This window comes from Pinus tabuliformis, chromosome 8, assembly GCF_031772625.1.
Source record: "Pinus tabuliformis cultivar Carrire ecotype Pingquan chromosome 8, CPIR1, whole genome shotgun sequence".
Classification (NCBI taxonomy): Eukaryota; Viridiplantae; Streptophyta; class Pinopsida; order Pinales; family Pinaceae; genus Pinus; species Pinus tabuliformis.
In genome coordinates, this window is record NC_142294.1 from 1504311564 (window position 1) to 1504336544 (window position 24981).

General features: G+C 36.9%; 1 pseudogene; it reads left to right on the forward strand.

The window, feature by feature from the left end:
* Positions 1 to 23669, forward strand: part of LOC149241554 (pathogenesis-related protein PR-1 pseudogene) — a 68996-nt pseudogene extending 45327 nt beyond the window's left edge.
* The last annotated feature ends 1312 nt before the right edge of the window (positions 23670 to 24981 follow it).

Here is a 24981-nt window from a genome sequence, read left to right on the forward strand (position 1 = left end):
GCATGTCATACCATCCTGGCCATCTGGTCTGATTTATGGAAAGATGTTTGTTGAAGATTCTCCTCTAGTTCCTTCCTTCTACCCAGGTCATAGTGATATCTCTAAAAGTTTGGCTTAGGGATTCTTCAACCAAATGTGCGGCCATCATACTCCTTTGATACACCATGTCGTGTATCCATTTGCTACCTTTGGGGTACACTTTCCTTTCAGGTACTAAGTGTTGAATATCTAAATGAGGTTACAAATTTGCATCTAGCACTTTTGTGTTTCTTAGCTGCCATGTTGGTTTCCATTTGGAACATATTCTTCCTAGTTCTGTGTTTCAGAAATACTTAAAGTCTCCGTATGTTGGGAAGGGTCCCATTCTATTACTATCACCATGTCAGTGTCTTTCTAATTTAAATATTCTCTGTTTAGGAAGTCAGGTAGACAATTCTTTTTACCTTTGATGTGTTCAACTTCAAAGTCAAAATTTGCAAAGAGAGCCTGCCACCTTGCGAACTTAGCTTATCTTTCTTTCTTTATATATTTACTAAGGACTTTCTTTAGTGTAGAGGCATCTGTTCTTAAGAGAAAATTTTTGTGTATTAGGTGGATATCAAATTTATCAATGCAGTTCCATGCTGCTTTGACCTATTTTTCTATAGTAGAATAGTTTTTCTTAGGTGGGCTCGAAGTCCCTAAGACAAGTTGAACTATTTGTTCTTCTCCTTCTTTATTTTTCTTCAAAAATCCTCCCCATCCTTCATTGTTGGCAAATGTTTCAACAATTTTGAAAGAATCTTCATCAGCGATATGAAGAATAGGAGTTTTTACTTTCATTTTAATTCTTTTGACAGCTTCAGTTTGGGACTGAGACCATGGTTCTAGATGTTTTTGCAGTCTTCTGTTGAGAATGATCTATACTTGGTTCAATCTTTGTAAAATCTTCTTACATATTTTAAACATCCCAAGAACCTTTGTAATTGAGTTTTTCAGTGATAATATCTGGAAATTTATCAGGAAATTTGAGAGCATGTTTTTGCAGAGTGATCTGCCCATCTTTAATTGTATGGCCAAGAAACTTGATATTTGTCTGGAATAATTCAATATTTTTCTTGCTAAGAACAAATCCATTTATTTTGAAAATTTGTACAAATTTCTGGATATGTTTAGGAGGTTTTTAGAAAATATAAGTATTTCATCAATGTATACTATTAACCAGTCAAAATATGACTTGAAAATATTATCCATAACCTTCTGGAATTTGGAGGGGGCATGCTTTAGTCCGAAAGGCATGACATTCCATTCATAGTGTCTTGCTGGGACACTAAAAGCAGTCTTAAACTTATCATCTTCATTAATTGCCACCTGTCAAAATCCTAATTTCATATCAAATTTAGAAAATACTTTAGCACCTGCTATTCTTGCTAAAAGATTTCCTTTGTGAGGAATGGGGTAAGTATCATCTAAGAGGACAATATTTAGAGGTTTATAGTATATTACCAACCTTGGGATACCTCTTAACTGTTATCAATGTTTGTTAACATAAAAACCATAGCAGTTCCAAGGACTGATGGATTCTCCAATCAATATTCTTTCGAGGAGGCTTTCTATCTCTTTTTTAAGGAGATCTATATATTCTTTGTTCATATGGATTGCTCTACTCTTGCAGGGTTTCCATTCATACATATCTTTGTAGGGCAATTCTACACAATGTTGTTTTGTATGCCCAAACATATTTGGTTCTTCAGCACATCATTCTTTTTCTATCTGTCATCTCAAAGTTGAGATTCTTTGTTTAATTATAGGAGTCTGAAGATAATATCCTATCTTTATGGTGATCTTTAGCTCCTTGAGCTCTTAATTTTTTTTTTTCTTTTTTGATCTGTTGCATTGCTTGTACCATAGTAGACACTCTGGGAGTGGAGAGAAAGGGTAACTTGATTGTTTGTAATTTTCCAGCTGAGCTTGGTACAGATATAAAATAACCAGCCTTGCTATTTTTCAATCTGCCTAATCCATGTGGCTCCACAGCTGCTAAAAATACATTCCCCAAAATATAGTCAACAGGAATGTCTGCAACAAAAATTTTAAATTTGATGCAATGCTCTTTACATCAAATAGAGGCCTAAGGGACTTCATACAGTAGATCTTTGCTTCCTAACCCAATCACTTGTCTACAGGATTTTACCCAGTACTTTCCAAGGACTATTTTTGAGTTCAGAATATTGACATCTGCCTTGGAGTCAATAAGTGTTCTTAGGGAAAAATTTTCAACATTTATACATATATCTATCATAACATGATGTTGCTGATACTGGATAGCCATTACTCTCATGTCGGTGAATCCTATAGTATCATCCTTTTTTCCTTAAAATATTTCAATATTTGGGTTAGTTTACTATTCATCATAGGTATCATTAGTTTTCTTCCCTTTTTCTAACTCAGAGACCTGTGCTTTTAGAGAGACAATCTCTTTTTTGAGATGATGAATCTCTTGGCTGAATTCTCCTAGTGTGAGGGCTCTAGTCTTAGATTTCTATTGGCTTCTTTGGAAATATCCTTTATTTCTTTCAAATGAGGCATTGATGAATAATGCCTTTGGTTCAGTTTTAGTGGTAGTATGGCTAATGCTCCCGTAATTTCTGTGTATTGTGCTTAGAAACGTTTATAGTAACTTTTCCGTCATCTCTCCTCTCCCAATGTTATGATCTGGGAAAGTAGCTTTGTTTCTGCATCGTCCATTGTTTGTGCCATGAGAAATTTCTCCTTTGGCTGAGAAACATGGTCTTCATCTGATGAGATTTCTGATTTAGTGCTTGATTCACACTGACAATTGTCTGAATTGGTGCAGTCACATTCATTCATGTGCATGTTTAATTCTTCTTCAGATCATTCTGAAGAAGAACTTTCAGAGGATTCAGATGTTGAACAAAGTTGTCGTTGTTGTATTTGTTCTCTGAATTAGATGTTTGGACAATTTTCTAATTTGTGATTCTTAGAACCACATTTCTAACATAGGGTTGGCAACATGCCTTCTATTTTTACTATCCTTTTCTTCTTTTCAACTTCAAAGGATTTCTTTCCTCTATTTCTCTTAGATTCTTCTGATAAAGGACAGCGATTGGAGGTATCTCTAGGTTGGCCACAGAGCCAACAAATTCTTATGTGTCTGCAGATGGATATCCTTGGGTTCATGGTAATGTGTTTTTGGCACATATCTATAGTATCCTTTCTTCATCCCTTTTCTTTTCCTCCGTGGATATTTTTTCTATTCTTGTATTTTTTCTTTCTTGGCCTTCTTTTTAGCTCTTCTTCTTTTTACTATGAGGTCATCTATAGCAAGACCATACTTGTTACAGATGGATTTGCTGTGTGGAAATCTTGACATCTTCTGCAAAGATTTATTAACTTTCATACTAGTGCATAAATTTACCAGAACTTTTGTTATGATGTTGTATATTTCTCCCCAAGTAAAGGATTAAAAGGCAACTGAAAAGCATCTCGTTGTCTTAGATATTCTACAAATTTTGAAGTTAATGTTGCTAAGTAGATTTGTTTCCACAACAGATTTTTGCTATCTTTAACCTCATATATTCTCTGAATCCAGTCTCTATGAAAATCTTCATAATGAGACATTTGATTACATTTACTATTCATGAGAATTATCTCATGCTTATTGGAAAGTTCAAGTTCTCCTCCACACCAATGTTCTAAAATGAGTGAAGTTAGTGCCCCAATCATATTGCTTTGTGGATCTCCATCAAAATTATGAATGATATCTCCCGGTTCATCTTTCAAGATCTCATTTTCCATTTCTGACACTATTGCTGGTGATGACTCTGTTGCCCACCATCTCAACAAAGTTCCAGTAAAGCACTAAACGATAGATTTACAAGCTTCTATTTCATTTTTCCCCTTAGGGAGATGAGCTTGTATTATGTAAACATAAGATCTATCATTTGTCGAATCTGAGCAACACTCAGATTGTCAATATTACATTCTCTGTGTGATTCAGGATGGAAGTTATGTGTTTCTAGAAATTTACCTTTTCCACTAAGATTGGGTGCTGGATACCTGGTATATTGACTTTGAAGAGGCCATTGAAAGGGAACATAAGTGGTTTTGAGATTTCAGGTTGCTCTAATTATTTAAACAATGAGGAGATAGTCATTGGCTTAGATTTTTCTTTGGCCATTTCTTTAGGTAAGAGAGAAGGAAATCTGTCAACAAGCTTAACAGGATGCTGAATATTTACAGATCTCTTGAATAGAGAAAAAACAAGAATCTGTTTGTCTTTAGGGGCTATATGAAGTTTATCAAAATTTTCAGACAGTTCTTCAATAGATTTTTGAGTAGATTGTTTTCCCATATCTACTTTCCTTTCATCATCTTCTATTCTTGTTAAGGATTCTTTAAAAAAACCTTTCAATATAGTAGTGGAATAGTTCATATCATTCAAAGTTCTATTAACACTATTTACAAAGACTTTTATACTATCAAATCTTTTTTAGCTTCAGTAGACTTTGCACAATTCATTTCTAGCCCTTTAATTGTTGTATTTGTGCAGTTTATTTGTTCACTCACTTTCTGTATCCTACCATCAATGCCAAGGGCACTGTCATCTTTTATGACCAATGGAATGGATTTAGCAATGTTCTCTGCTTCTCCTAATATAATGGCTTTGTAAGGAGGGAAGGTGGTAGGATTTTCGATTTTACTACCATCTATCGAAGTCCAAGAATGTTTTGCTGAGAATGATTCAACATCTGCCATTTCTACATCTGTGTTTTCTTGCTTCCTCTTCCATTCATAAAAAGACAACCAGACGTTGTTCTTTTGCATGTATGTTTTTCATTCATGGGATACTTTGATTTTTTCTGGGTATGGACTGGTAAGGTCAAAACTTTAAGCCTCAAGATGAGTGTATAAATCCCAATTAAGCATATTTTCCATCCATTGATGATCAATTATATGCTTCCTACATCCTTCCATAACCCAAAAGAACTTGTGCATTTCCAGTTTTGACGGCTTCTTACAATCAGAAGGCTCAACGTTGTCAAATATGGATTGAGGGATTATCTCATCAAGTTGTTCCATATATCTTAGACCATAGCGAGGCATACCAGCAAGACACATTTTGCTAAACATGTCTTTGAGGCGACGGCCTTCATTTTCCAAATCTGGAAGCTCATGGATCACTAATACATGATCAGTATCATGAGGGAAAGGTATTTCAAAACACTTAGGATTTGGACACAAAGTAACAGAAATTGTAGGAGGAGATACTCCTGTCCTTGGATGGTGGTTCTGATGTATGACATAATTAGCAAGGCTACTAAGATTTATCTTTTGATTGTGGCTTGGGAAAATGACTTGCAGGGATGAAAATTTTACAATTTGGGCATATTCAAATAGATCTATATGAGGGTAATTTACAGATGGTGTAAAGGAACTAGTAGTATCTACTACTTGTGGATCAATATACATGGATGATGCTTTGCAAGCTAAATCTATTCTTCTGCGATATATTGTAGATATTCTAGGAAAGGATATTACAACAGATGATGGTTGTTGGTATCCTAGATTTCCCTATTTTCTATCCCATTTCCATCAATATCAACCTCTGTTTTATCTTAATAAAAGGCCCTTATTTCTTGCACTAGTACAAGATGGTTACCCTTTTCTTGCACATGCTCATATTTTATATTAATATTTATTACAACACTTTATTAATCTTTTTATATAGATTTTGTGCCTATTTACATATTTCTTGTAACTCATATTGATTTCCTAGAGTAATCATGGAACTTAGTATTAATGATGAATGAGTTGACTAGTGCCGGTAGATTCCTACATCGCCACTGTCTGAGATATCCACGAGGATGGATCTCAATCTTCGACTGTAAGTCTAACTACTGATGAATGGAAGTAGGATAATAGGTGGCATGCATTCAGGGATTTTTCTCCAAAGTTAAGTTACGGCCAAGCACATTTATAACCACTAGCCAAAGTTGTAATTTTGGTTTTTTAAGTCTATTCGGTCGAGAGGCCTGAACGATAATTACATGTAATTAGTGTAAACATCATAGAACTGAAATTATATCTATGATGTAGATCGTAGATAGGAAGCTAGTGAACCATTGACTATCAATTTGGTTTATGTAATTTGGTTATCTCATCTTTGATGTATCTTTGAAGTGCTAATCTATTTCGTTCCTTAGAAGCGGAATGAGTTGGTTACTACGGCCCAGCAAACCCAACTCGTTTACCCCTCTCACTTTCGTTATTCAGAAAGACAGTGTAGTTATTTCTTTTGCAGTTGTGTGATGTAATAGTTTAATCATTAATCTTTAAGTTCCGAATTAAAATATCTTCTATATCCTATGTGTGAAATGGATCCATGGTTTGAAGAGTAGTTGTGCTTATTTTACTTATAAAATATCTTTCTCGCATTTCCTTTACTCTTGTTTTCTATTTTAATTCATTTTCAAATGGATTATGCAAGGAACTCCTTCTTGCACCAGTGCAAACTGTTACCTGCACCTTGGTTTAGTCATTCGTTGCAGCAAACATTTAATCACTTACCCGCATTTTACTTTCAGTTATTTCGCAAGAGAATAAATCATTAATTGAGTAACTATTTTTGGTATTAAAATTTCATCTCTAAAAGATCTGGAAGCAATTACCACATTATACTTGCAAAGAATATCATCATTGTGGAAAAAGTACCAACGTTGATTAACACATGCAAAGTAATTAGGCTATTGTTCGATTCTTTTAAAGAACTTTTATTTCATGAAGTTTATTTCCTCTGCAAAGTTCAATGAGTTGAAGCATTTCCTTTTTCACAGACAATTTACTTCATAATTTCATTTATAGTTGCAATTATTTTCTAGCACATCTTTCAACGTTCGAAAGTAATTTTGGAACTGAGTAAAGGGAACTATGTTTCGGTGCAGGAGCAAGTCTCTTGACATAGAGACAGAGTGATCTAAGCCTTTAAGCTTAGAGTACCTTCACTCAGACATAATTCTTCGATAAGGAAGGTCAAATATACTCTTACACAGAAATATTGTACCTACACTAGCGCAAGCAGATTGTAACAGTGCAAGGACAGGTTGTTTGTGTGAGAGGAAGATCAAAAGGAAGATAGGATTCTGCAAGGGCCCACTTGTCAGACTATTTTACTATCCATCTAAAGATGAACATATCATTTCACTACAACATTTAAGATTCTTTTCGTCGTATGGGATTCCTTGAGGGTGTAAGCAAGATTGTCCTATGGGAAGAAATGTGTGAATAGGGAAAATGAATGGTTTTTTAAACAACTAGATCTATGGTCTCCTCAGGATTATGGTAGAGGAGTCATTTCCACTATTTAATAAGAGTAAAGTTTGTAATTAGAATACAACCCAGAAATCGGGTGGGAGTGATGAATACATTATGGACAAGTAAGAAAAGAAAAAGGAAAGATTGAAGTGGTAAAACAACTCTGTCAATCGAGTAAAGGGAACTCACTCCGTCCCAAAATTACAACAGAACTAGATTAAGGGTTTAATATTGTTAAAGGATAGGAATAAAAGAACGACTACCCTATTTCAGATTTGTTCCTTGGCCAGTCCCAATGGGACACAAAGGAAGCAGTTCGGAATGATTAATAATTTTTATACTTAATAGAAAGGTTAATAATAATTATATATCCTCGGCATACTGCACCAGAGAGTCTAAGTAAGATGATAAATTATGTTATGTAGTCCACAAGAAAACATATACTAAACAAATCCCAATACAAGTGATAAATAAGCAACTGATAATTCTATAATCAATATAGGCAAAACAAATGAAGCTATTTTTTGGTTGTGAGTACTACATTAATAGTATTATAAGAAAAATTAAATCATTTAACAGTAAAGAGTAATTTACACATTTCGTATTACAGAATAAATAACCGAGCAGATAATCAAGCCTCAGTTAGTGTCAATTTCCAAAGAACAATCCAGAGAATTGTTCCAAAAGAAATGCATCACGACCTTCGGCAACAAGGGCTTTACCCATACTTAATCACAACCACATGGGCTTCGTTAAAATAAAAATCAAAAGAAAATCATCTAATTTAGCATTTCATTCATGGGGAAGGCCATCCCTAAGGTAGGTATCCATACCATTCCATTCACCCACAAGGAAATTTTGGTTTCGCTTGAAGCTAGGATGTTGGAGTTGTTAGAGACCATCCAATCCCATTAGTTCCAAGCTAACCTATAGACAAATGTTGGGATAACTCAGTGTCTGAATTTAGATGTAGGAAGAATTCGAAGTAAAAAAGGTTAAACCCATTACCTCTCTAGAGGGACTAAGTTCCACTTCCGTCGGCTCTAGAGGTATTTTGGGGGTGTAACAGTCTAATTACCTGCATATAGAAGCATGAAAACAAGTATTAGTTAAGTGAATAAATTTAAAACAAGAAATTATAACCCTAGCATAACTCAATCAAAACGTCTTAACAGAGCAAGCCATACCTACAGATGGAAGACAAAATTCGGGTATTAGCTGGCAGAGTATGACTGCTCCACTGGTTGCATCGAATGTTTTGGTTGAATTCACTATGGAGTGAAGTTGTAGAGAAGAGATCCATTTGCCAGAATGCACCATCAGCAGGTTAGGGTTTGTAGAGCAAAGTTTCAAGGGTGGTTTATGCACAACTGAACAAGCACGAAGAACAATTTTTTTGGGGGATAGTCTTTGCTATCGGAGCAAGGACGACCACCGAATCTTGACCCTTTCATCAACAGCATGGAGCAATACCACTTGGCAGCCGGAAAATGGAAGGACTGGTAGCTGGAAGCGTTAGGTTGGAGACCAGCTAGGTGCCTAAACAAATGTCAAATACAATGCAAGCTCATACAAGCCATAACGTGGAAGGAGGTCAGCGCCTAGGAAAACCGAATAGGATGTACATAAGTATTAAATGGAAAATTCATTGTAAATTTAGACGTTTATTAATGGATTTAGTACATCATATTAACATAAAATGTAATGGACATGAGGTTTTAACCATTAAATAAATTACCATAATGCACAAACATTAATGGTTGCATGTTATTCGATATACTCCGAATATCGCATAGATGAAGTGTTATCATATTGTATTATCATATGATCCATGAGAATTTTTTTTTTTTTGTGAATTATTGTATGTGTTACAATTGGTATCAAAGCCCTCAGGTTACTACACTGAGGCCTGGGTGGTTAAGTATTGAATAACAAAATATATGGTACACAGAGAGGAAGCGAGTGCAAGATGAGTCAAGGAGTAGGATCCACCCTCTCTAGAGGTACTGCCGGCCAAAACCCAGAGCTGTGTGTATAGTTGGGTGAAGTGAATCATAATACAAATGCTGTGTTATTAAAAACAGTCCAATAGCTTCAAGCAAATATGTAGAGTTTGCAAGCTCATAATGAAAGACTACGTTTGGAGCAAGAGAAGATTATGAAAATCCTTTCGGATAGGTAGAATTAGAGAAATCAAAATCCCAACCAGGATGAAGAAAATAGAACTGAGTGACATAGACAGCAGGAGAACACATGGAGTTTGTAATAACCCTGGTGAAAATTCCTTCTCAAAATATATAAATACCATGGATGATGGGACACGTATTCCAAGCTGAATGGTGGGCAAGATATCCTAGTGTGTCTTCATTTGGTTTTTTATGGCTAAGGAAATTAGCAAAGGTAATGGCTAAGGTATTAAAGAGGCAATAAAATGTATTTTGGCACATTTATTTATGAAAATAATGGAAATTTTGAGAAAAGGAAGGTGAAAGGTCATATGTTGCATGTGAGGAGAAAATTGAAGGAAAATAATGAAAAATTAAGAAAATAGAGGCCTCATTAATTAAAAGGCTTATCAGGATCAGTGGGCAAGACATTGTTGGCATTATGATGCACGTGTTGTACTTGATGGCAAACAACTCATAGAAGATCAACTCACTTATATATATCAAGATGAATCTACGGAAGAGATATCAGATGACAATTCTCAGTATGACAAGTCCAAAGGGGGAGATTGTTGGCATTATGAGACAAGTGTTGTCCTTGACAGCAAATCACACAAATGATAAATTATAGTGCAGCAAATTTAATTGATAAATTATAGTGCAACAAAGTTTCCTTCATGTAGAGAAACGTTCACGCACTTTTATGCAGAGAAAAGTTTATTCCATGTAGAGAAAAGTTCACGCACTTTTATGCAGAGAAAAGTTTATTCCATGTAGAGAAAAGTTCGCGCACTTTTATGCAGAGAAAAGTTTATTTCATGTAGAGAAAAGTTCACGCACTTTTATGCAAAGAAGAGTTTATTTCATGTAGAGAAAAGTTCACGCACTTTTATGCAGAGAAGAGTTTATTTCATGTAGAGAAATGTTCACGCACTTTTATGCAGATAAAAGTTTATTTCATGTAGAGAAAAGTTTACGCACTTTCATGCAGAGAAAAGTTCCCTTCATGTAAGAGAAAAGTTCACGCACTTTCATGGTTGGTTCATGGTATTAGTTCGACAGTTTTTGATCCAATGGTTTTGGCCCGTGGTATTGCATCCAAGAGTGTTGATCTCACGCACTTTCATGGTTGGTTCATGGTATTAGTCCGACAGTTTTTGATCCTATGGTTTTGGTCCGTGGTATTGCATCCAAAAGCGTTGATCTCACGCACTTTCATGGTTGGTTCATGGTATTAGTCCAACAGTTTTTTGATCCTATGGTTTTGGACCGTGGTATTGAGAAAGGACTAAGGCTATAAAAGAGGAAGGAGATCATTTGGCAAAGCATCATCTGAATCATTTGAATATCTAATAAAGTGCTAGATCTGGAATACTGTGATTGGGTTATGGTGTAGATCTGAATCTGAGCTAAAGACGAATCTCACCGGTTGATGGAAAACAAGATCTAAGGATAGATTGGGATCAAATGGTTTGAAATGAACTATCTCTATATATTTGATTATGCTTATTCTAGATCTGTATACTGACGTTTGTAATGATCTGAACTGGGTATAACTTGAGTTTGAAATCGTTGTAAGTCATGTTTGAATATTTATAGATCTGTACACGGGTTGGCTTTGGTGTAAGCACATATGTATGCAGGTTTGGTTCATTGTAGTAGTGTATACAATTTGAGCTATGATATTTGAAGTCACAGGTGGTTCTGGTTGTTGATGGGTTCTGATGACAGTTTAAAGGTGTCAGTATTCTGCATATCCTGTTTGGTTGATTGTGTTTTGCTTCAGTATTGATGGATGAGAACTAATATTGGATCAGGATCATAATGGCTCATATTTATGTGATCTGATGGACTAGATCTGGGTCCTAACACATATATTATCCTTGTATATGTATTGATCTAGTGTTTGGGTGATTCAGAAGATTGATTGATTATGTGCTTCAATGATATTAATGGGTCCAGTATGAAAATTTCATGAAACGTGGCCTTTCAAATTATGTGTTGTGCTTCAGGAGTATCCAGTATGAAAATGTATGAAACGTGGTACCTGGAGGAGAGAAGATTGTAGGCCGGTGCCTACGTACTAGTATCTTAGCTAGTACAAGAGCTAAGGGGGTTGTAGCTCCCTTCCAGGAAAGACTGGAGAACGAGAGAGGGATGTAGCTCTCTGTAGGTAGAAACCTGCGTACTGGTATAAGACTGCACCAGTACAGAAATATTGTAAAAGGATTTTCTTATTAAGAAGAAGATTGAGATGACTTGCAGCAGGTGGTTTTCTCCCACATTGGGTTTCCACCTTATATCATGGTGTTCATGTGTGTGGCTTATGTGTGATGATCTGTTCTATTTTACTGCACCTCTTTACTATTAATATGGTTGATAATGTTCTAATGCACTCATTAAGGATCAACTAACTGAATCATAAGAAGTTGTGGAAGTAGCATATATGAATCTGAATATGGAAATGAAAAAGTTTTATTGATGTGATAATACTGATTCACCCCCCCCCCTCTCAGTATTATTTCCAACAATTTGTATCAGAGCAGGTCCTTTGGTAGAGGCTTGATCGCTTAAAGGAGATCCGTGGAACAATGGGAAAGAAGCTTAAGAAGAAAGCACATAAGCAGAAGAAGACATCTCAAAAGAACTATGGCAGTGGGAGAATCAATTGGGGATTAGGTGTAAGAAGCTCTTCAGATTCAGAATCAGATTCAGAATCATTTCAGAATGAAGATGAACTATCAGGTATGAATTTGCTATCCTCTGATGTTCCAGCTATCTATCCATTTGGAAAAGATGAAAGTGATAGTGAAACAACTGAATATGCTCTTATGGGTGAACAAGAAAGATATCAAATAGAGGCAGAATTTAAAAGTCTTTCAGACAAAATCAGAGATCAACAAAGATCTATTGAACAAAAGGGAATGTGTCTTCAAAGAAGAAGCTGCCAAACTAAAAGCTCAACTAGAGGAAGGAAACAAGGTAAGGAATTTATTCAAGGACAAATATCAAAAGTTGCAGGATGAAGTAACATCACTAAGAGATGAAGTCAATGAAAGAAGCACAACCATCAAGAAACTCAGAGATAGATCCAGTTACTATGAAAGTCTTGAAGCCACGATCCGCTCACTAAAAGAAGATCTTGAAGAATCAAAGAAGCAGAATAAAGAACTACTCCAAGCTCATGAAAATGAAGTTCTTGAACTAAGACGTCAGTTGGAAGAAGAAAGAAATGCTCAAGAAAACGTGAAGAAGCAGTATCTTGAAAAGGAAGAGAAACATCAAGTTGAGGTAAATATTCTAAAAGATAAATTAGAAGAAAAGGATAAACTGTTACGATTTCAAGATAGTACTAAAGTCTTGGATGATATTCTTAATAGTCAAAGGTCTCCTGCTATCAAAACTGGTCTTGGATTTCATGAATCTATTGAAGGTGAATCTAGTTCACAAAGTAAAACAAGGGACTCTACTGCAAAATCTGAAATGCTCAATAAGGATATGAAAGGTCAATCTCATCATCAACCAAGGAAAGGAATTCTTCAAAGAAAATCTTTTACTCCTCCTATGAATAATGTTGAATGTTATGTATGTCATAATCTTGGACATGTTGCAGCCAGATGTAGAAGAAGAAGGGTTCAAGACCATCATGCAGAAAGCTCATCACATTCAAGGTACTTTAATGGATATTGCTTTGCTTGGAATATGTTTGGTCATAGAGATGTTGATTGCTATAAAAGAAATATGAGACATGTAAGATGTTACACATGTAACAAGCTTAGACATATAGCTAAGGAATGCAGGAACAAAGTATGGGCACCATACCAAAAGGAGAAAACATCATCATCACACTTGAAGATGTGGAAGAAGAAAGAAGTACAGTCAAAAAGAGGCGGCACAGCACAACATACAGACATAATAGAATTAGAGGGAGCTGGAAGTGTAAAACTTCAGTGTCCTAAATCTCATACGCAAGTTTCTTAAAGAGAAGTCACGTATATACGCGAGTTGGTTATGGCATAGTCACGTATATGATTGTTTAAGGAAAGGCAGTAGGGACAGGTTCAGGAAAAGGATCAATCATGATTCGGTTTATTATTTGCGTTGTTTGATAATGGTTACAATTTGTTGATGATGTGTGGAAATGACTTGATGGTTAGAAGTGTTTTGTTTCTAACTTGATAATGATGATGTATTGATACTTCTTGCTGATAGGAATGGTCAGATCTGACAGTAACCAAGATGGCACAGGTTTAGGGGGAGCATATGCTTTTAATGCATTGCTGGCATTATGGTTAATAGTCCTTGGTGATGATGCTTATATGGATAAATGATTCATCTTGCTATGATATGGTTATGAGTTGTTCAGATGATTCTTGGGGTTACATATGTTGATTGATATTCCCAATTGATGATACATGGTCCATGCAGATCTGGATGGCTATGGTGTTTCTCACATATGATAGAATGATTCTGTATATACAGAATTCTGTTCAAAAGGATGAGTTGATACGGACATACCTTGATGATTCATGCACTAATACAAGTTGCTGGTGACAAATGATATGGAGTAGATCATTCAGTGTCGTTGCTGATGTTTATCATGATCTTATTTAGGTGTTTGGTCTCTGTTATAAATGTCATGTATATGATTCAATGTAAAGGTCATATCAAGACTCATGATGTAATAGTGTGTCTCTATCTATTGTAGTCATTTGATGAAATATTTCAGTCATATCAAGGTCATGTAACAGCCTATGTTGGTTTCCCCACTATGCTTGGGATGAATGATGTAATGTACTTGGTTGTCATTTTCTGGTATATCCCCACTTGGTTGGGAGATGGATGTATGTATGAGTATTTGGTGCTAGGAAGGTCACGTATTATGTATAGAGTCATGTTCTTGTAGAACACCTTTTTGCAGACCTTGCTTACATACAGGGGGAGCATATCATGCATTGTTGGCATTATGAAGGAGATCATGGATGCTGGTCTGAATATTGTTGCAATACGTCTCTATCTCTTTCATGATGTATAAGTCTTGGTTCGTCTTGAAGAACATCTTTTGCAGATCTTTCCTACAGTCAGGGGGAGCATGAACAACACAATTCAGAAAGAGCAGAGCTTTCAGCATGTAGCATGAACAGATTGGTACACCTTTCCATATACAAAGGGGGAGCTCATTCAGAGATTTCAACAGGTACTCAGGGGGAGTATGAATAGCGGAATGCCTTTCTAGGAAAGAGAATATCTTGGTTCGCCCTTTGCCCTTGATGTCAAAGGGGGAGAGTGATTTGGTATTGTTGCCATCAAGTCCAAAGGGGGAGATTGTTGGCATTATGATGCATGTGTTGTACTTGATGGCAAACAACTCATAGAAGATCAACTCACTTATATATATCTAGATGAATCCACGGAAGAGATATCAGATGACAATTCTCATTATGACAAGTCCAAAGGGGAAGATTGTTGGCATTATGAGACAAGTGTTGTCCTTGACGGCAAATCACACAAATGATAAATTATAGTGCAGCAAATTTAATTGATAAATTATAGTGCAACAAAGTTTCCTTCATGTAGAGAAAAGTTCACGCACTTTTATGCAGAGAAAAGTTTATTCCATGTAGAGAAAAGTTCACGCACTTTTATGAAGAGAAAAGTTTATTCCATGTAGAGAAAAGTTCACACACTTTTATGCAGAGAAAAGTTTATTCCATGTAGAGAAAATTTCACGCACTTTTATGCAGAGAAAAGTTTATTTCATGTAGAGAAATGTTCACGCACTTTTATGCAGAGAAGAGTTTATTTCATGTAGAGAAATGTTCACGCACTTTTATGCAGAGAAAAGTTTATTTCATGTAGAGAAAATTTTACGCACTTTCATGCAGAGAAAAGTTCCCTTCATGCAAGAGAAAAGTTCACGCACTTTCATGGTTGGTTCATGGTATTAGTTCGACAGTTTTTGATCCTATGGTTTTGGCCCGTGGTATTGCATCCAAAAGTGTTGATCTCACGCACTTTCATGGTTGGTTCATGGTATTAGTCTGACAGTTTTTGATCCTATGGTTTTGGTCCGTGGTATTGCATCCAAAAGTGTTGATCTCACGTGCTTTCATGGTTGGTTCATGGTATTAGTCCAACAGTTTTTTTGATCCTATGGTTTTGGATTGTGGTATTGAGAAAGGACTAAGGCTATAAAAGAGGAAGGAGATCATTTGGCAAAGCATCATCTGAATCATTTGAATATCTAATAAAGTGCTAGATCTGGAATACTGTGATTGGGTTATGGTGCAGATCTGGATCTGAGCTAAAGAGGGATCTCACCGGTTGATGGAAAACAAGATCCAAGGATAGATCGGGATCAAATGGTTTGAAATGAACTATCTCTATATATTTGATTATGCTTATTCTAGATCTATATACTGATGCTTGTAATGATATGAACTGGGTATAACTTGAGTTTGAAATCGCTGCAAGTCATGTTTGAATATTTATAGATCTGTACACAAGTTGGCTTTGGTGTAAGCGCGTATGTATGTAGGTTTGGTTCATTGTAGTAGCGTATACAATTTGAGCTATGATATTTGAAGTCACAGGTGGTTCTGGTTGTTGATGGGTTCTGATGACAGTTTAAAGGTGTGAATATTCTGCATATCTTGTTTGGTTGATTGTGTTTTGCTTCAGTATTGATGGATGAGAACTAATATTGGATCAGGATCATAATGGCTCATATTTATGTGATCTGATGGAGTAGATATGGGTGCTAACACATATATTATCCTTGTATATGTATTGATCTAGTGTTTGGGTGATTCAGAAGATTGATTGATTATGTGCTTCAATGATATTAATGGGTCTAGTATGAAAATTGGATGAAACATGGCCTTTCAGATTATGTGTTGTGCTTCAGGAGTATCCAGTATGAAAATGTATGAAACGTGGTACCTGGAGGAGAGAAGATTGTAGGCCGGTGCCTACGTACTATTATCTTAGCTAGTACAAGAGCTAAGGGGGTTGTAGCTCCCTTCTAGGAAAGACTGGAGAACGAGAGAGGGTTGTAGTTCTCTGTAGGTAGAAGCCTGCGTACCGGTATAAGACTGCACCAGTACAAAAATATTGTAAAAGGATTTTCTTATTAAGAAGAAGATTGAGATGACTTGCAGTAGGTGGTTTTCTCCCACATTGGGTTTCCACCTTATATCATGGTGTTCATGTGTGTGGCTTATGTGTGATGATCTGTTCTATTTTACTGCACCTGTTTACTGTTAATATGGTTGATAATGTTCTAATGCACTCATTAAGGATCAACTAACTGAATCATAAGAAGTTGTGGAAGTAGCATATATGAATCTGAATATGGAAATGAAAAAGTTTTATTGATGTGATAATACTGATTCACCCCCCCCCCTCTCAGTATTATTTCCAACAGACATGGTTAGTTTAGCTTTAGAGCTCTCTCATTATTCTCTCTCTCTCATACTCTTAGATACTTAGAGTTTTCTTGGAGCACTTTGGCATTGGAGCAATAAAGGAAAACAAGGCAAGAGGAAGCAAAGATCAAGTAGGGAAATGCAAGATCAAGCAACTACAACATGCCTCATTGTAGGTATCAACTTGCATGTGTATTTTTCTTTCTAGATTTGGCATGCATGGGATTTCATGCATTTCATTTCTACCATGGCATGTTTTTTCCAAGTGTGACAGTATTTTCAGCCTAGCCTTGCCATTTCCTGATAGCTTTGATGAGATGGGTCCTCTCATGCGTTTTGTGGGGGATGGCTGGATAGGGTTCGAGGATGAGTGGGGTGGATCTCTGAATTGAAAAACACATGGTGGAAGTCATCCATGAACTAGATGATGGATTCATGAAAGCACTGGCCTAGTAACCCCTGAACTGGACTATGGGTTGTGGTACAGCTAGATTGTGTGCCTCGGTGGGCCTAAAAATCCTTGCCATTGAATGGTGGGATATATGTTAAAGCCAAGATCTAGATATTCTCTCCATTGGGCCTAGTGATTCCAGGATGGAATGCACATTAAATCTTGGATATTATGTCTCGGTGTAGGGCCGACTGATCCCTAGATTAGACTGCAGATGAATGGTAAATCCTGAGAGACTAGGAGGCACTGAAATTCCTCACGTGTAGGCGGATAACTCAGGTGGAATCCAAAATGATTGGTTTTTTTGATGTGTTATATGAGTCCCACATTCATGCTTGGAATATGGCATGGGGATTATTGGCTAAAGAGAAGCTTGGCTCACCCAATCTATGGTCGAGTGGAACATGGTAGTCCCATCACTGGTTGGTTCATTGCATTTAATAATTAGAAATTCATTACCTTTATTTTCATGTGCAAATGTACTGATATATATATATATATATATATATATATATATATATATGGATTTTGATTGTTGATATGTTCATTGTATTTATGTTCCTATTATGCTGGTTATATGTACATTTTATGGCAGCAGTTATGTTTGGCTCTCAACATGTTTTTATGTGTTTTTGAATGGATATTGTATTTATGACCTAATAAGTGATAAGGTAGCAAAAGACATGAGGAAACAATGGTTCATAGTGATTCTCAAATTAGTATGAGATCCCTACTCTTAATTCTCTTGTTTACACCTGTAGCTTACATGTTGATGATATGTTTAACAAAATTCTTGTCATGGGTAGCACAGCTATGGTTATGATCTTGTTCATCTTATTTCTTGAGCATCCTTCTTTTCTTGCATCCTTACCAATTCTAAATGATCATTCCATTCTGGGCAGTGTCCCGAGCTCTGAGCAGAAAAAGGTGGCTCAAATCCTCGAATGCTAGCATAAGTTCTAAGACTAACTCGCCTGGGCAGTGTTTGGGGAGTGTTATAAAACACCTTGCCAGTGTCTGGGGAGTGTTAAACATGAAACTAACTCACCTGGGTAGTGTCTAAGGAGCATTACCCCACTCTAAATTTTTTCAAACAACAGTAGGACCGAGGGACAAACAGTCTGAGTGGCTGACCTATCTTCTGAAGGTTATGTGGATGATGTTGGATGACCGTGTGTGATGTTTCGTAGATTCCATTTCCTTAAAGTTACCAATAAGGTTGAATCTTATCATAGTGTCCTCTTGTCGCATGTTTACCCTAGATGGTCATTTGCTTGGGCAAATGTGGGAGGAGGGTGTTATAAAGTGGTAACAGAGCATGGTTCAACTCTTGGACTGAATGGATTGAACGTGTTATCATGCATGCATGTCAGTTGCATGTGTGTCTCTTATACTTGCATTTCATGTGCTTGTTGCGTTGGCTTGATGATTTACTAGGGTTGTAGTATGGTTGTTATAGAGAATTTGATGTTGATTTCGTGAAATGTATTGGTCATGAGTATGTGACTAACTATGTATGGATTAAATGTCACTTACATGTTGATTTCATGATACCTACTTACATCCTTGTATGTTAGGTTAAATTCTTGAATATTTTGGATTACATGTATCAATCTTGCAGGCCGATTACAAGATTTGATTGCTTATGTTTGACTACATGTGTTTATGTGTAGGTGTAGTTGATTTGACATTGCTTATGCATATTGTTAGTTGCATGTGGAAATGTGTACAATGGAGTAATGGTTGTAGTCATGCATGAGGTCATGATTTGTGTAGTTGATATGGTCATGCATTGATGACTGGACTCTAGATAGAATGGTGTATACATGGTTTTGTACTCATGTGTTATGTGCATATATGTAGTTGTTATGCATGTATGGTCATGGTTATAGTTATGCATGCATAGTAGGTCAAAAATGCCTTGTGGGGTCAATATAAGAAATTTAGGTCATCATAGTGCTATTAGATGTTATGATGCTAATATGTTGGATAAGATAGAGTAGGAGATGCAGATCATCAAGTGAAGTTGCAACATTGGACCTCGACGCGAGGACATGTCGTCATACAAGTTTGTGTGTTTGGCATGTAGGTATGTAGGTTAAGGATTGCTATATGCATTAGGGTCATATACATTAGGTTGTGTACATGCCTTTTGATGTTATGGTTACATTCATGATAGATGTTAGTTGATCAGTGTAGTTATATGCAAATGAGTAAGATAGTCAAGAATGATAATAACCTATAGTTGCATGCATTTCTATTGTTGTTTTATATTAGTTAACCTGATGATTAGGTTATATGTTGTTGATGAGCGTGATATATAGATTATTATTATTATATGATATTAACTTGATGATTAGGGCTACTTCATTGAAATCTTGATGTTGTAATTTGGATTGGTCATATGCGTGATGGTTATGTTTATTGAATTCAATATCTTGATGTTATATGTATTGTGTTAACCTGGTTTGGCCTATTAAGATGGTTATGGTTGCAATATTTAGGTATGAGCCGACATATTTGTGGTATGGTGTTGTACTAGTCTAGATTGATTATACATATGTGATTGTTATGCATGAACGACAAATGCTTATGATCTTATGATGTGAACATGTTAGTTAGCCACTATTATGGATATCATAATTTATGTTTGAGTTGATAGGTTGTGAAGTTGTATGTGCTAACCTAGCTTTATGGTGTAGGCAATATAGCCTTACCTGATATACATTAAGGTATGGGTTTTCTTATGTCGCATATCTGGTGCCAAATTGATTTATATAACATTGTATGTTTGAAAGTGGTTGAATGATTAATGAATTTCCTAATATGAGTATGTGTTAAGGAGATTTTGTTTTAAGATGATTGTAATAACATATATGTGTTGAGATAGTTGATATGTAGTTGAATGTAGTTGATAGTTGTAGCATTATGTCTAATGACTATGGATTATGATATGATTATTTGTAAAGTTGATTTCAAATTAATAGATATGATTGTCTTGATATTTTGAACCTGCGGTTGACATGTGTGAGCAGTTGTACGGTAACATGCTTGGTATTAGCATGACAAGGTAATAGTTAATGTGTCTATATAACTAACAGTTGGGTGGTGTGACAACACATAGTAAGCCTCAATTCCAAAAAGGTAACAAGGTAAAGGAAAGGAACTGGGCAAGAATTCCTTTGGTTATGTTTGGAAACCCTAATTTCAAACAAAGGAGTTCTTTTCACATAGGAAGTCTTCTTAACCTTGGTTTTGTCTGATATTATGTGGACATGTGCTATATTCATGAACATGTGAGTGACAAGTATATTAGCTAGTCTTTAGCTACAGGTGGATTTGTTAAAGGATGGGAGTGCCTTGAGAGATGGCGTCAATGTGTTCAGTTGCAAGAGGCATGCTTGGCATAATAAGATGAGGTAACTGGTGTATTATTATGCTTAATTATACATTTGAAAATATGTGTTTATGGTAGCATGATGCAGGAAGTTGCATGGAAAGACAGGTTTCCATGAAATCTTGAAGATGGCTCAGGTTGAGCTTTCCTTCAAAACCATGGGGATTGAGTCATGGTGTCAGTCTTGTGCTTTTGGTCTTTTGAGCTTGATTTTTTGTTCTTGTTTGGTGCAAGGCCTTGCCACTTTGGTTGTGGTGTTGTATTTTTTTCATTGGTTTTCATGATCTTTTTCTTGTTTGTTTCTTGAATTGTCTTTTGTGTTTGGAGTCTCAGGAATTGGTTGGGAAAGAGGAAAGTTGATGGATCTCAGGGAGAGATGTGTAGTACCCAAAAGGAAATGTAAGATTCATATGAAGTTAGGTGCATGAGTAAGTGCAATGGAAGGTAAGGCTATGACAGTCGGTTGGAATGGGTGGGTCCATTGCGATAAATGGATGGTGGTACTGTAGTCATGAGAAAGGTAACAGGAAAACGTAAAGTAAATGGTTTTGAGGCTTCATATACCTTGGTTATGTTGGGAACTATTGTTGTCAATGTTGTGCATGTGTTGCATGAATAAAGGAAAGTCTCTCAACCTAGACCTTATGTTATTTGGTAATTATGGTATGATCATGATTATGATGATGTTTATATATGTATACATGAATGTATGTATGTCGTTGTCTAACAAGGTAATGATTGTTTTATGCTAATGATTATATATGTATGTATGTATGTATGTATGTATGTATGTATGTATGTATGTCATTGTTTGATAGGGGTTGTCAGGGATCATTCTTGTGGAGGAATGATTGCTTATGCACGAGAATGACATGAAGAGGTTCTTGGTCTTACGAGGAATCAATTGGGAAGAGTGGTCATGACAAATATACGAGGTCAGTATCATGTGGATATGATTAGGTATTGTATACTTGTATTATGCCTAGGATATGAAAGAAGTATAGTCTGCAGCATGCTAGGATGAGCATGGATAAGACACTAGAAGTAAGGTTTCTTAGTAACAACAATGTGTTTTTGGATGTGTGGTACTATTGTTGAGCATATGTTGTATATGTTGTAGATGTTGTATCTATGATGTGTTCACTTGTGGTGTTGTGTATACATAGCATCTGTACATGTTATTTATGCAATGTTATGTATAGGATGGTACAAATAGGGTTGTATGAATATTGCGTATGGAGTGTTGTATGCATATCGTATTGTCTTCATGATGTATATGCGGCGTGTGTGCATATGGTGCTCTGTGCATGTTGAATATGCAGTGTTGAGTACAGATGATGCTATGTACATGCTGGATATGTAGTGCTATGTACACGTGGTGCCACATTCATGTTGTACATATGGTGTTATGTACATATGGTGTTGTGTGGATGATTGTACAAGTGGTGTTGTGAGCATGTGGTTCCGTGTACATGTTTTACATAGGGTGCTATGAGCATGCGGTGTTGTGTACATGTCACATATGTGATGCTATGTACATATGGTGTCACATACACATTGTGCGTGTGGTACTGTGTACATGTGCTATTGTGCACACGTTGTATAGTGGTGTATTGTACATGTAGCATTGTGTACACGTTGTGTAGGCTATGTCGAGTACATGTGATGTTGAGAACATGTTGTGCAGGTGGTGCAGTGTATAGGTGGTACTGTGTACATGTTATACATATGGTACTAGTGTACATGTGGTATTTTTTGCATCTCGTTGATGTTGTGTTATGGGCATGCAGTATTATGTATGTGCATCATGTAGTCATGGTATTGTGGCATGTGTATCCTTGCGTTTTACTCTATGTAGGTACTATTATCACCCTAAGAAACTCTCCTAGGTTGTATCTCAGAGATGCTCAGGAACATTACAAACTCAACAAAATGTTGGAAATGGATTAATGGAAGGAATGATGCATATTCAAGCCAGATAACCACTTCTACTATGCTTAACCCCAGACATGGGTGAACACCCCCTGACTACAAGGCTTTAGACCACCAATTACTCACAGTTTGATGATTAAGTGAAACATGGGGAATATTGACCACACTAGCAGATGCACAAGACCATGTGATGGCTAGCTGCAACTAGTAAAGAGGTATGCAAATCTATTTCCTAATGCACAGACAGGATGACAGCTCTCTGGCACTAAGAAAACAAAAACCTACATAGCATACTCAATGATACATACTAGATTCTAACACAGAGGTGGGATGACAGCCCCTCTAATGCTAAACATCAAGAGCACATGAAAAATACATAACAAGCACAACCTAGAATAGAGTAGAAATTGAAAGTGAGCAATTAACAACAAAAGAAGCTTGTATTAGCTAAAAATGAAGACCAAACGCTGCAAGTATCACAATAGTTACTGTCTCCAGAAGTTGAACCTTACATCAAAACTACAACCATCAACTCTCATTACATCTATCTTCTGGGTATATATAGAGTTTGATTACAAAGATTTGCTGTTGTGTTATGCGTAGAGGGGCCATAATGGACCACCAACCACCTTAACTCTCCGATGGAGTCTCTACTACAAACTGCATGCTTTAATGAATAAAATTGGCCTTTTGAGATATTTTGTTGTCCTTCTCGAGCACGTGAAGTGTTGACTGAAAGAAGCTCCATAACTGATAAATGCCTGTAACTGCTCGAGGTTTGTACTTTCCTTCCTTGGCGATACTGTCCCTTGAATGTGGTGGTTGAAAAGTGACTGTGTCGTGTACAGGTAGCTGGCCACCTTTGTCCTTTGGATGCACGGGATAGGCTGTGGGCATGGATAGAATGGCGGAGGGATAGAGTGAATGGAAGAACGAGGCAGACCTTCGGATTGCACAGATCAACAGTGGAGACAGTGCGATAGGGGCTAGCGGAAGGAAGCAGGGAGAGACAATCGTGAGTCATCGAATCGCAGGCGGGAAGATCTGATGACAATCAGATAGCAAAGGTGCACAGGCAATAGCGAGCGGGGGAAGGTAAGAGTGGGCGATAAATGGTATTCCTCACACCACTTACGGGGTTGGGCGGTATTCGTACATGGGCTTGTGATCCTGTAGAACTGCGACACATGGCGAATGTGATAGGTGGGAAACCGCTTTCCCCGCGGGTTAACGCACGGGCAGTTCGCGGGTGTGGAACGAGCGAATGTCGTCGGATCACGCGACGGATGATCGGATGGCAGGGAACTAAACATGGTTTAACATGTGGGGGGGGAAGGAGGAGATCGTTGGATCGAGATGATCAACGGCTACAAACAAAGGAGGACGATCGGAAACGGAAGCGATTGGTTGTATGGACAAGATCACTTTATGGTTTGAGTTACGCACTCGGGGGCTGGAGGGAATATAGGCTTATATAGGTATTTGGAGGTGAATGGAGATAGCGGGGCATTGAGAGTGTAAACAGCGAGAAGAAGGTAAAAAATGACTAGCTGAAGCCTTCTTTTAGCAAAACCAAGGACTAAACCCACTGCTTCTCTTCGAACATCAGCAACCTATAGCAGAGCTAACACTAGCTCCTTCTGGGGATGAGATCCTCCCTGTGAGGTCTCAAGAACTGCAGACCAATGCCTTCATACAAAATAAGCTTAAAAACATTGCCTAGTATCCATTGGGCATGGAGTCAAGTTAAGTCTACGCTAAAATCTATAAAGAAAATGCTTACAGTCATTAAGACTTGAAAACTTTAAACATAAATCCTCAAAAAATGGCCATCTGATGGGCCATCAAAACTGTTTCTTTGCCTCTCAACCCGTTCATCATAGATCTGCAAAATTGGATTGATTTGATCCTCTACCTCAAAGAGTTTAGGGAATTTGACCTTATCTGGTAGATATGGATCAAATTTCATTCCCTCTCTGTGTATTCTCATCCTTGGATGTTCTTCATGGGAGATTTTGTACACCTGCTAAATAACCATGGTTGTTGTGTACTTGTCTTTATCATCTGTGGCCTGCACAACTAATATGAATGATGAACCATTGTATTTTTGTGCGGGGGACATAGAGACATCATCTACTCCTTCATTTTTCTTAGAACAGCCCACATCCAAGGAGTCCCAAAACTGTGCACCCTCTTCCTCTATCATCAAGCAAGCTACCCTTTCAATCTGTGTGGAGGCCACCTGGGCAGGAATCAGAAAATCAAGACTGAGGTGATCGATATCAGCCTTGGGCA